The sequence below is a fragment of the Lissotriton vulgaris genome, chromosome 2_1 (assembly GCF_964263255.1).
Source record: "Lissotriton vulgaris chromosome 2_1, aLisVul1.2, whole genome shotgun sequence".
Classification (NCBI taxonomy): domain Eukaryota; kingdom Metazoa; phylum Chordata; class Amphibia; order Caudata; family Salamandridae; genus Lissotriton; species Lissotriton vulgaris.
The window spans coordinates 513,077,097-513,091,496 of record NC_141687.1 but is presented as its reverse complement, the minus strand read 5'-3'; the positions used below and the strand labels follow the sequence as shown (position 1 = coordinate 513,091,496).

At 46.8% G+C, this 14,400-nt stretch overlaps 1 protein-coding gene across 1 annotated transcript in view; it reads left to right on the top strand.

Moving 5' to 3' along the window:
* RFTN2 (raftlin family member 2) overlaps nt 1-14,400 on the top strand; it is a 404,027-nt gene that overhangs the window by 79,421 nt on the left and 310,206 nt on the right. The window lies entirely within an intron of this gene.

Below are 14,400 nucleotides of genomic sequence, written 5' to 3'. Positions count from 1 at the left end.
ACCTATTGCATTTCCAATGCTTGTTCTTTAAGTTTTGCCCACGTATGGTAGGCCACATGGGCATTTCAATAGATAAAACAAGTTTTTTGAGTCACATGTAGCGTTGGTGAACAGAATGATCGGTTTCCCTGATAGGGGATGATTGAGTGTATTCCCCTGGATGACGTTGTTGCAGTGACTGCAGTTCAAGCATGGTTTAGTTCCCGTGAATCTCATTTCTGTTACTCTGGGTGTTGCTTCCAGTAGATCTTTAATGTTCCTTGAACGCTGATATGCGAAAAGTGGCACATGGTTAAAAATCCCATTGAAATCTGGTTCATGTTGTACCATTGGCCAGTATTTTAGAATGATTTTTTTTTATTTGTAGGCTCCTGGTGGAAGATTTTGACAGAAAAACTGATCTATAGGTCGGCTTTTGTCTTGCGTTGATGGATAGATGATTACTGCGATTTGTAGCATCTGCCCGTGCCTTAGCTGAATGCAACACTGGATCTGGATATTCCCTATGTTTGAATCTGCCCATTCCTTAGCTGAATGCAACACTGGATCTGAATATTCCCTATGTTTGAATCTTGTCAACATTTTCTGTTCGTTGTTTGAGTATGTTTCCGGTTCTGAGCATATTCTTTTTATTATGAGTAGTTGTGAGTAGGGTAAATGTCTTTTTAATGATGGGGGGTGACAGCTTTCAAAATGTAGTGAATTGTTCCTATCCGTTTACTTTGTGTATAGTTCTGTTTCGATCTTGTTGTTCTGACATTTCACGAATACGTCAAGGAATGGTAAACTGTGTGTGCTCGCAGAGTGGGTGAATTTGATGTGATCATCAATGTCGTTGATGTAGGAAATGAATTCGGTGATCTCTTCTGGTGGGCCAGACCAGATGAGAAAAATTTCATCAATGTGCCGCCAAAATTTCAATATTTTGTCGTGCCATCTCGGGTTGGTCAGGATGATATCTAGTTCTAGTCGGTGCATGAATAGGTTCGCATAACTGGGGTCTGCACAGATTCCCATTGACGTGCCAACGAGTTGTAGAAAATACTCTCCATTCCATGTATAATAGCTGTGATATAGAGTGTATTGTAACAATTCCAGTAGTAAGATTTTGAATTCCTCTTTAATGGGATGGTGAATTAGAAATAATTCAATTGCTTCAAGACCTCTGTTGTGTTGAATGGACGTGTATAAGGCACAAACATCGATGGTGCATAAGGTTATGGTGATGTCTGGGTCAAGTACAGTTTGCTCTAGTTGGTTCAAAAAGTTGGTTGTGTCACGTAGGTACGTTGTCATGTCCTTCACAAGTGGTTGGAGATGCGCATCTATATATTTCTCTGTCGGCTCATGAATAGAACCTCTGGTAGACACTATTGGGCGAAATGGAGGTTTGTTTAGGCTTTTGTGATTTTTCGGGAGCATGTGTAAGCTCGGACTCCTCGGGTTGACTTGTGTCAGGTATTTTTTATCCTTCTCTGTAATGGTTCCCATGGTGTATGCGTTCTCCAATATGGTTTTCAGCACTTTCATGAATGCCCCTTTGGCGTCCTGTGTCAATTTCACGTAAAGCTCCGGTTTTTGCTCGTGATCTTTAACACTCTCCTGATCAAATTCGGAATCCATATTTACAAGCGCCCCTCCCTTATCAGCTTTACAACATTTGATGTTTGTGTTGTTGACAATCTGGTTGATGGCTTGTTGTTCTTTAGAATTGAAGTTGCTTCTCTTTGGGTTTGGTTTTTTGAAGAGGTCTTTAATTTCGTTTGAGGTAATGGCTTCATAGGAGTCTAGTATTTTATGACTAATTGGTGCTGTGAATCCACTTTTACTTCTTAAGCCCATGCTAGTGTCCTCTGTGTTGGATTGAGTTTGTGAAACGATGTTGGTGAAGTAATGTCTCAATCTTAAGTTCCTCATAAATATGTACAAGCTTACTTCTGTTTCAAGTTCATTTGAATGGTAAGTAGGTACGAAGGATGTTCCTCGCTGTAGAGTAGCCATTTGGGAATTAGACACGGGATTCTTAGAGATTCTGAAGACTACGTTTTTTGCTCCTTGTTGATTGAGCTATCGGAGTTGTGGTGTCTCTGGCGGCCTCTGCTCCTCCTGGTTTGACGGCTATAGCTGGGCCTTTCTCTAAAAAAGGACCCCCTGTTGTAGCTTGGACAGTTTGTTTGGGTACTTCAGTTGATCCTGAAGATGGGATATTCCTTTGAAATCTTCCTGTACTCGGTCTGCCTCTTTGTGATGATCCGTTTGATGTGGAACTACCTTCATCAGATGAAGGGTTGTTGAATGGTCTTTGCTGTCTTCGTTGGGCGTATACCTCCGCCCAGCTGTACACTTCGCATGACTTGTAGTCCATAGTGTCACGTTTGTATTTATGTATTTTTCTGTCATTAATTTCTTTAGTGTATTCATCCAATTGGATGGTGATATCATTTAGGGCTTTATCTAGTTCCTCCTTGGTCAAATTTCTGTCCAAATGTTGATGTTGTTGTTTAATTTCTTTTTCTAGATCTTCAATCACTTTGGAAAGTTCTTCAACAATAAGAAGAATAAGGTCGAGAGAGCATCTGTTGAGGATCGCGTACCAACACTCAGTGAATTTGGGGTTGTTCCTGCAAAGTGTGGGTTTTAACGTGATTAATAGTCCTCTAGGAATTCGCTGGTCTTTATGGTACCTTATTAGAGTCCCGGCGTGTAGACGTTGGTTGATGACGCGCTTTGATGTGTATAATAATTGTTTTAGCATGCTGGGTGTGGAAAAAGTACTGGTTGTGGAAGGGTCCACTTCCTGAATCAGAGAATAGATTTGGCTGGTTTCCTCGGATGTAAAACCGAATGTATCGGCACGATTTGCCGTGATATTTGCAATTTCCTTGTAAGACATTTTTTGTTGATGGGTGCTCGCACTGGTTGGTCAGTGAATTTTAAGAAAAATGGTGTGTGGTGTGCGTCACTCCTTTGCTTAATAAATGTTAACGTAATATTCTTTTTCTGTGAGTTCTAGGCAATCGTAATAACTTTTCTTGGTGCCAATGGGTAAACTCCCTCTGACCGTGGGGAGTTGGGGATTGAAATAACAAAAGGTGCAGTGTCGACCGAACGACACTGTGCCCTGGTGGCACTCCTTGTGAGACGTTGTCTCTCGCTGTGGTTTAATTGTGATCCGTTTGAGTGATACCAATAATGTACTCAACGTCCATTCATCATTGTTGTGTACGAAAGTACGTTTTTTATTTTCATTAGTTCATTGTTGCCTTACAATGAGGATCAATTTGTTATAATATTCAAACTGCAAAAAATTTCAATATCTCTTCTTCATTTGACTGAGAATCAAAAATTTGCTAGCATTCGCGACAAGAATTTTCAATTCCATAAAGGACACGGAGGCGAGGATTATGCTTCTCAATCTTTACTGCATAAAACACAGCAGCCAATGAAAATGTATATTTTCACAAAAAACAGTAAATAAACTTCATTTCCCATGAACGCACACGAGCATAGGCACGCCCCCATAGTCCATAAGAACCCCTTGCGTGCTCCCATCATCCTCTTTCTTTGAGGCGAAACAAGTCCAACGAAACTTGAACAGGCACAACTCCTCCAACGTGGAAGAAACATCTGCAGGTTAACACCTGACATCCGACGTCGTTCAATCCGACTTCTTATCAGATCCTGAAAGAAAGAATAACACCACCGTAATCACTGGATAATAGGGTGGGTAAGCTTAATACATACTGTACATTAAGCCGGGTGGGATAATCCTCGCCTTTGTGTCCTTAATAGAATTGAAAATTCTTGTTGCGAATGCTAGCAAATGTTTGATTCTATTACAGGACCGGAGGCTTCAGATTATGCTAGTTTAACGCTGATTAAATACCACTGAAGTAATATCTCCCACCGGCTTATAATAAAATGTTTTAAACGTTGATTCAGAAGACCAATCTGCACAACACATTATATCTTGGATAGTAGAACCCAAACCATATGAGTTCGACGCCATAGCGCCTCTCACTGAATGAGCACCAAAGATCTGTGTATCAACACCGGCTTCTTTCATAATGAAGCGGAGCCATCTGGCAATAGTGGCCGCAGCCACCGGTTTAAAGGGCTTTTGGATCGCAATCAACAACTGAGTACAGCCCTGAGGCTGCATTCCTCGTAAACCTTCAAACATTGGACCACACATAGTTTTTCATTATCAGTGAAAGAATTGTAAGAAATATGTTGTGACAATGTTTTAGTACGACCTGTAATATGGAAAGAAACCCCTTCCGGGGTAAACACTCTACCTGTTACGTCGAGTGCTCTCACATCTGAAGACCTTCTGCAAGACGATAAGCAAAGCAACATGGCCAATTTCGCCGACAATTGTTTTCTAGACAGAAGAGCATTGATCGGCCAACTGTTAAATAACGAGATCACTAAAGAAAAGTCCCATAACCCGGTATACTTGGGTTTGGGAGGATTAGCCACCATGATTCCTTTCAATAAATTGCAAACCACCGGGTGCATGCCTACCGGTTTCCCGTCTACCTGAGCATGCCCCGCCGATATAGCGGAACGAAAATTATTGACCGAACGGTACGCTAAACCGTCGGAAGCTTTCTCGGACAGAAAATTCAAAACTTGGGGCAACTCTGCCCCCACGGGATCCAGATGTCGTCCAGCGCACCAATCCACCCAGTTCTTCCAGGCTGCGGAATAGCGTTTCCTGGTGGAGGGTGCTCGAAACTCCCGGCAACTGCCACTGCTCCCGGAAAGCCTCCATGCCATCAGCGACAGCCTGCCCTCCAACAACAACGGGTGTTGTTCCTGACGAGGGCCCTGCAACAACCATTTCGAGTCCGGTAGTAACCGTGGACACTCGCGACTCCACTGTAACAACATTGGAAACCATGCCTGCGACGTCCACCACGGAGTCACCATTACTATTTCTGCCCGTTGTCTGATCACCTGAGTCATCACTCTGGGAATCAACAAGAACGGGGGAAAGGCATACTGAATCCCTTGAGACCAATCCTGCAGAAAGGCATCGGTCGCTGCCGCCATCGGGTCCGGTCTCCAGCTGAAGAACCGGGATGCAAACAGGTCCGTCTGAAAAGGACCCCAAATCGCCTGCAGCCAGTGAAAGACCTGGGGAAGCAGTTTCCAATCGCTGTAGTCCAGCAAATGCATGGAATTCCAGTCCACCACTTGGTTGGCCTGACCTGGTATGTATTCCGCTATTACCGAGATCTGATTCTGGAGGCAATAGTGCCAAAAGTCTTTGGCTATTTGGACTAGAAGAGACGATCTCGTGCCGCCCAACTTGTTGATATATCTCACCGCTGACACGTTGTCCAGGCGGAGGAGAATGCAACACGATGTCTGCTTCGGGGATAACATGCGAATCGCAAACGACCCCGCTAGCAACTCTAAACAATTTATGTGTAGTTCGAGCATCTGCTCCGACCATCTGCCGCCTGTGGAAACCTCTCCACAACGCGCGCCCCAGCCCCACCTGCTGGCGTCTGACTCTATCACCACTTCTGGTTGTGATCCGAAGATCGCCCTGCCGTTCCAGGCGTCCACGTGGCCCAACCACCACTGAAGCTCGGTACGGATCTCCTCCGAAAGGGGAACCGAGTCCGTGTATGAGAGTCCCCTCTGAAGATGCTTGATCTTCAGGCGCTGGAGGGCCCTGTAGTGCAGTGGGCCCGGGAATATCGCCTGAATAGACGATGCTAATATCCCCACTACTCTGGCAAGCGCCCTGAGTGTGACCATTTGCTTGTCCAGTAGTTTCACAATCTCCTTCTTCAAATCCCTCAATTTCGCTTGGGGCAGACACAGTTGCGCTGTCTGAGAGTTGATCGTGAATCCCAGGAATTCTATCACCTGTGTCGGGACTATCACCGACTTCTTTAGATTTATCACAAACCCTAGGTCCTGAAGCAGCGAAGTAGTCATGATCAACTGCTGCTGTAGGACGAACTGATCCTGTGTCATGATCAGAATGTTGTCCAGATAAATGATCAGTCGCACTCCCCTTTCTCTGAGATAGGCTACCACCAGTTTCATCACCTTGGTGAAGCACTAGGGAGCCGAGGAGAGACCGAAAGGAAGGGCCAAGTATTCGTAGCACTGGCCGTTCCAGAGAAACTGCAGGAACCTGCGGTGTGGAGGAAAAATCGGTATGGAAAGATATGCATCTTTGAGGTCCAGCCGGACCAACCAATTGTTTTCTTGTAATAAATCTGCTAACAAATGAATACCCTCCATTTTGAAATGATTGTACGTCAGGTACTGGTTGAACTCTTTGAGGTTGAGCACTAACCTGTTGCCACCTCCTTTCTTCTGAACAATAAAGACATTGCTGGAGAAACCGCGAGGGGCTCTCTGACATCGAGCAATCGCGCCTTTCTTCAGCAAGTCTGCCACCTCTTCGTCTATGAAATTGTGATCTAGTTGGGAAAAATGGAGAGGTGGAGGGGGACCGCTTGCGCAGGGTGAGAGTAGAACTCCAGTTGAAACCCCTGAATGGTCTGCAGCACCCAAGCGTTGTGGGTTAAGGCTTGCCACTGTGTCAGACAGTGCTGCATGCGCCCCCCCAATGGAAGTAGAGAGACATCTGTTACACTCACCGGTATTTTGGCTTGACTTGAAGCTCGCTCTGTTGTTTCCCGACTGGAAACGTCCTTTGTTGAACCTCCTTCTGGATGTGTAGAAGGTGCCACCGCGGGTGGAGTCCCATTCTCCACGACCACGACCAAAGTCTCCTCTTTGGGAGCCTTGCTGGAAACCACGGCCTGACGAGCGACCCCCGCCTCGCCCGGCCCTGTTGAAAACCCTTTGATTTAGGGCTCGCTTAATTCCACTTTGTGCCTTGTCCAAGGCGGTGAAGGTCCCTACGTACTTAGTGACGTCCTTGACGAAGCGGTCTCCGAACAAAAAAACCCCTGCCAGAGGGCCTGGTTCAGCTTCGGCGAGGTCAGTCAGATTACTGTCCATCCTTAGTAACAAGGACTTGCGCCTCTCGGAAGAGATCGCGCAGTTCGCATTGCCCACCAAGCAAATAGCGCGCTGAGCCCAGCCAGCCAATATGTCCGGATCCACAGGAGTCGCCCCTTCCTTGGCCACCAGGGCCATTTCCAAGATTTTCGCCAGAAGCCCCACCACATGGAGCATCTTATCTTGGCATTCTCGCCAAGCCTGGTCCAATCCCCGTTTGGGATCCTTCAAGAATTTTCTCAAGAAAGTTAGCATGCTGGCATCTATCTCCGGAGTGTCAGCCACACCATCCGGGATATCAGGGCGTGGGCACTCTGACCTCAACCTATTGCGGACTTCCCTGTCGAAGCTTTTCCTGAGGTTCTCATGAAGATATTCGGAGACTTCCTGCGGCGGGACCCAGTCCGAAGACATCGGATGTACTATATCCGAAGGGTCAAAGTTGAAGGTTTTGGCAACCTTGTCCTCCGCAGTTTTAGGTACAACTTTAGCCTTTTTAGGAGGGGGAGGTTGCTCCACCGAGGTGTCGGTGTCCGTATCGGTATTGGTGTTAGTGGTGGTGGTATCGGTGTCCATTGGTGCCGATCTTTTTGTTCTCGCCTTAACACTTGCGCGGGGCTGGTCCGATGCCCCTTTCGCCGGCAGGGAAGCCAAAGACTGCGTATGCGGCCATTGATGGTCGGCCGAACCTGCGGCGGCAGAAGACGAGGTCGCCTGCTTCCCTTTTCTCTTTTTGTTGTAACCGTGGCGTTTCGCAAAGCCCTCTAGTTGCTTCCGTAGAGGGCGTAGGGCCACTGCCAGTGCCTGTTGCACTGTATGAGGGACTTTCGTCTCCATGGCTCGGTTCACGGAAGCTTGGACCGAGGCATCCAACGCTTCCACAATATTGTCCTCCAAGACAGCCTCTTGCTGTCCTTCAACATTCTCCTCCCCATCGGCGTTTACTTCGTCCGGATATGTACCCAATCTTCCATGGTGCAGGAATACACCTTGCGGTACGAGGGAGAACACTCTGAAGTGTCTCACACTTGGGGGGTATTGGGGGGTCAGCCCAAAGCACACTAGACAAACAAACAATCCGGCAACGTTACCCAAACCCCCTCAGCAAAGCTGTAGTCAAGTAGGTCAGTGACCCCGGCCCTTAGATCTCCTGAGCTTGTGCACACCCTTGGCCACCACTATTTTCCAAACAAATCTCTGGCGATCTAACAAGGAGCACGTCCGTGTGTGGAACGTGTGAGCACGTGTTCCCGTAAGCCAGGGTATCGCGTCGAGGCGCGCAGCCCAAAGGCGTCCAAAAACCTACCAAATATTTAACAACAAGGGGTGGTGATGGACAGAGTTTCTGAATTAAGCAGAATACTCTCACCCAGTCAAGAGATCAGGGCTAGATCCAACACCGTTTTTTAGCTCACTGCACCATCCTAGCTCAGAACCTGGCTATATGCAAATTAGTTTGTTCCTGTCCCAGTGCATGATGGGAACAGGGCAAACCAAACTACCAAGCCAATTCTTACACTGGGAAGGAAACAAGCTTCCGGGGACCGGTTTCTGGCATTTCAGCCGTCATCGGCCCGGCTTGCTTGAATCCTGATGGTGCAATGAGCAAGGGACTCACATCTGAGTATACCCTTCCACGCTTATGGTGGACAAAATATTTAACAACAAGGGGTGGTGATGGACAGAGTTTCTGAATTAAGCAGAATACTCTCACCCAGTCAAGAGATCAGGGCTAGATCCAACACCGTTTTTTAGCTCACTGCACCATCCCAGCTCAGAACCTGGCTATATGCAAATTAGTCTGTTCCTGTCCCAGTGCATGATGGGAACAGGGCAAACCAAACTACCAAGCCAATTCTTACACTGGGAAGGAAACAAGCTTCCGGGGACTGGTTTCTGGCATTTCAGCCGTCGTCGGCCCGGCTTGCTTGAATCCTGATGGTGCAATGAGCAAGGGACTCACATCTGAGTATACCCTTCCACGCTTATGGCGGACAAAATATTTAACAACAAGGGGTGGTGATGGACAGAGTTTCTGAATTAAGCAGAATGCTCTCACCCAGTCAAGAGATCAGGGCTAGATCCAACACCGTTTTTTAGCTCACTGCACCATCCCAGCTCAGAACCTGGCTATATGCAAATTAGTCTGTTCCTGTCCCAGTGCATGATGGGAACAGGGCAAACCAAACTACCAAGCCAATTCTTACACTGGGAAGGAAACAAGCTTCCGGGGACCGGTTTCTGGCATTTCAGCCGTCGTCGGCCCGGCTTGCTTGAATCCTGATGGTGCAATGAGCAAGGGACTCACATCTGAGTATACCCTTCCACGCTTATGGTGGACAAAATATTTAACAACAAGGGGTGGTGATGGACAGAGTTTCTGAATTAAGCAGAATACTCTCACCCAGTCAAGAGATCAGGGCTAGATCCAACACCGTTTTTTAGCTCACTGCACCATCCCAGCTCAGAACCTGGCTATATGCAAATTAGTCTGTTCCTGTCCCAGTGCATGATGGGAACAGGGCAAACCAAACTACCAAGCCAATTCTTACACTGGGAAGGAAACAAGCTTCCGGGGACTGGTTTCTGGCATTTCAGCCGTCGTCGGCCCGGCTTGCTTGAATCCTGATGGTGCAATGAGCAAGGGACTCACATCTGAGTATACCCTTCCACGCTTATGGTGGACAAAATATTTAACAACAAGGGGTGGTGATGGACAGAGTTTCTGAATTAAGCAGAATACTCTCACCCAGTCAAGAAATCAGGGCTAGATCCAACACCGTTTTTTAGCTCACTGCACCATCCCAGCTCAGAACCTGGCTATATGCAAATTAGTCTGTTCCTGTCCCAGTGCATGATGGGAACAGGGCAAACCAAACTACCAAGCCAATTTTTACACTGGGAAGGAAACAAGCTTCCGTGGACCGGTTTCTGGCATTTCAGCCGTCGTCGGCCCGGCTTGCTTGAATCCTGATGGTGCAATGAGCAAGGGACTCACATCTGAGTATACCCTTCCACGCTTATGGTGGACAAAATATTTAACAACAAGGGGTGGTGATGGACAGAGTTTCTGAATTAAGCAGAATACTCTCACCCAGTAAAGAGATCAGGGCTAGATCCAACACCGTTTTTTAGCTCACTGCACCATCCCAGCTCAGAACCTGGCTATATGCAAATTAGTCTGTTCCTGTCCCAGTGCATGATGGGAACAGGGCAAACCAAACTACCAAGCCAATTCTTACACTGGGAAGGAAACAAGCTTCCGGGGACCGGTTTCTGGCATTTCAGCCGTCGTCGGCCCGGCTTGCTTGAATCCTGATGGTGCAATGAGCAAGGGACTCACATCTGAGTATACCCTTCCACGCTTATGGTGGACAAAATATTTAACAACAAGGGGTAGTGATGGACAGAGTTTCTGAATTAAGCAGAATACTCTCACCCAGTCAAGAGATCAGGGCTAGATCCAACACCGTTTTTTAGCTCACTGCACCATCCCAGCTCAGAACCTGGCTATATGCAAATTAGTCTGTTCCTGTCCCAGTGCATGATGGGAACAGGGCAAACCAAACAACCAAGCCAATTCTTACACTGGGAAGGAAACAAGCTTCCGGGGACTGGTTTCTGGCATTTCAGCCGTCGTCGGCCCGGCTTGCTTGAATCCTGATGGTGCAATGAGCAAGGGACTCACATCTGAGTATACCCTTCCACGCTTATGGTGGACAAAATATTTAACAACAAGGGGTGGTGATGGACAGAGTTTCTGAATTAAGCAGAATACTCTCACCCAGTCAAGAGATCAGGGCTAGATCCAACACCGTTTTTTAGCTCACTGCACCATCCCAGCTCAGAACCTGGCTATATGCAAATTAGTCTGTTCCTGTCCCAGTGCATGATGGGAACAGGGCAAACCAAACTACCAAGCCAATTTTTACACTGGGAAGGAAACAAGCTTCCGTGGACCGGTTTCTGGCATTTCAGCCGTCGTCGGCCTGGCTTGCTTGAATCCTGATGGTGCAATGAGCAAGGGACTCACATCTGAGTATACCCTTCCACGCTTATGGTGGACAAAATATTTAACGACAAGGGGTGGTGATGGACAGAGTTTCTGAATTAAGCAGAATACTCTCACCCAGTCAAGAGATCAGGGCTAGATCCAACACTGTTTTTTAGCTCACTGCACCATCCCAGCTCAGAACCTGGCTATATGCAAATTAGTCTGTTCCTGTCCCAGTGCATGATGGGAACAGGGCAAACCAAACTACCAAGCCAATTCTTACACTGGGAAGGAAACAAGCTTCCAGGGACCGGTTTCTGGCATTTTAGCCGTCGTCGGCCCGGCTTGCTTGAATCCTGATGGTGCAATGAGCAAGGGACTCACATCTGAGTATACCCTTCCACGCTTATGGTGGACAAAATATTTAACAACAAGGGGTGGTGATGGACAGAGTTTCTGAATTAAGCAGAATACTCTCACCCAGTCAAGAGATCAGGGCTAGATCCAACACCGTTTTTTAGCTCACTGCACCATCCCAGCTCAGAACCTGGCTATATGCAAATTAGTCTGTTCCTGTCCCAGTGCATGATGGGAACAGGGCAAACCAAACTACCAAGCCAATTCTTACACTGGGAAGGAAACAAGCTTCCTGGGACCGGTTTCTGGCTTAATTCAGACACTCTGTTCATCACCACCCAATTTTCTGAATCGTTTTTGGCCACTATAGGTGTGGCAGGGTATACTCAGACATGAGTCCCTTGCTCACTGCACCATCAGGATTCAAGCAAGCCGGGCCGACGACGGCTGAAATGCCAGAAACCGGTCCCCGGAAACCTGTCTCCTTTCTGGTGAAGAATTGGCTTGGTAGTTTAGTCTGCCCTGTTCCCATGATGCACTGGGCCAGGGACAGACTGATTTGCATATAGCCAGGTTCTGAGCTGGGATGGTGCAGTGAGCTAAATAACGGTGATGGATCAAGCCCTGATCTTTGGACTGGGTAAGAGTGGTCTGCTTAATTCAGACACTCTGTTCATCACCATCCAATTTTCAAAACCTACCAAAGGCAGCCCAATTTGGTCCGCGATTCAGACGCGTGCGTCGACCGAGAGCCACCCGGTCTAAACGTCAGGGCGTATCAGGGGAGCCCATGCACGCCCTCAGGCAGCCGGTACCGGGCTCCACTAAAAAGCGCGACGGCTCCTTGCCGGTCAAAGACCGTCTGAATAACTGCTTGAAGCGAACGCTCCACAGCGGAAATAATAACAGCCGAAGCTGAAAGGCCCAAAGCGAGATTATAAAGGAACTAAGTCAGAGAGTGCAATAATTTCGGACAAAAAGCATTTATAACAAGTAACAACGATAACGCAATAATACTCAAGTACCAGCGGGGAATCCCGCAATAACATCAATCACAGCGATATAAACCCCAAACAGTATCCCAAACCACAAGCAGGTTGAGGGGACCCGAGGGGAGGTGCACTTAACTCTGACTTGTGAGCAGCAAAGAAAGAGGATGATGGGAGCACGCAAGGGGTTCTTATGGACTATGGGGGCGTGCCTATGCTCATGTGTGTTCATGGGAAATGAAGTTTATTTACTGTTTTTTGTGATAATATACATTTTCATTGGCTGCTGTGTTTTATGCAGTAAAGATTGAGAAGCATAATCTGAAGCCTCCGGTCCTGTAATAGAATCACATTGCGAATTGTACACCCTATGAATTTTAGGACTCAGGCCCTTCATCAGGGGAATGGTGTACGGTCTGAAAACAACAAAGAAAAATTGCTATGTCACCCCCCATCATTAAAAATACATTTACCCTACTCACAACTACTCAGTATAAAAAGAATTTGCTCAGAACCGGAAACATACTCAATTAACGAACAGAAAATGTTGACAAGATTCAAACACTTGTGCTTTATATGTTTCTGACAGCTTCTCAGTGTTGAGTTTTTTTACACTAGTTTTGCTGTTGAGAATGATAGTGCAAGCATTTAATTGGAGATGAAATACCACATAATGTGGCGCAGATATGCTGCTGCCTGCATATAGCACACCTTGTGCAGCCTCGAGCTGCTAAATAGAGACCACAAGTGCCACACAAGGCAAATGGAGTTTTCCAGACCCGCGTCTGGGGGACTTCAAATGTAAATTGCACGTTTTGCCTCCGCTTGGTGTTTGATAACATGAAGCTGGACGTTTCCAGGTTGGCCTGGTCACTGTTTACCAAAACATCTGGTGCTTCGAGGCTTGTTGTGAACAAAACTTGCTCAGCCGACGGCTGTAAATCATGTCCTCATCTGTTTTCTTGCCCCGTCCCCCAATCACCCACCTGCTGCAGAATCAGCTTCTGTGTGCACATTAGTTTAATTTATCATTAGTTAAAAAAAAAACAAGAATAATCTAATTTCAGTTCCTTCCATGGTTTCCCACGAACAACATTCTGAAATATACATTGGAGAAAACTAAACTGTGTTTACAGCTTTCCCTGTGATGCAAGCAGCAATGGTTTATGTATTGCAACCTTTTATGTCTAAGCAGCTGGTCCTGTTAAGGTTGATTGAAGTAGTACCACTAAATGACGCTGCGGTAACTCCTAAATTTTGCAGCTCCATTCTACATGTGCTGTACCTAGTCAGACATGTAGCGGGAAGAACTGCTGACTTCTCATCAGCAAGTCTTGCTGCATGCCCCCACCCAGCCATGGCCGGTAGTAGGTGGAACTGCAGGGCGGTGACGTAGGGAGGGGGAGGGGCAGGGTGGGGGGTTGTAATGTATGGATTACGGACTGTAACAGGTAAGTAAACATATAAATAAATAAAACGAATTTCGTTGTGTGCACTGCATCGTTGTGTGCACTGCATCGCATCGCGAGGCCCCTCCCCCTCCCTACGTCACCGCCCTGCAGTTACACCTACTACCGGCCGTGCCTGCCCCCACCCCGGTTACTGAATAATCTACATAACCATCATTATGTTAACTTTGGAAGCTCAACTCCGCCTCTGGCTAATTTCATACATTTTTACTATGTTTGTCCCGCAGATTTAAAGTTACAGTGTCTCTTATTTCTACACCAGACTGTGCACGAGTCTGGTGGGTTGTAGGGGGCATTTAACATAATATATAAACAAAAAACACCTAAACACAGAATTGGCTTTTAAATAGGGGTTTTGATATTAACCATGGCAGTAAAACTCATGTTATCTACTTGGGGATGGTGAAGAGCGGAGTATATCTCCTGCACTGCTTTGCAAGCCCACACACCCCTACAGACCCTGTACTAAACGTTCAGAGGACTCTTTCTTTCTCTTCTTCACTCTCAAACACACAACCAGACACTCGCACGGACGCACAAACCAAACACATATGAATGTAATCCATATCTCACTGGTATCCAGGTAAACAGG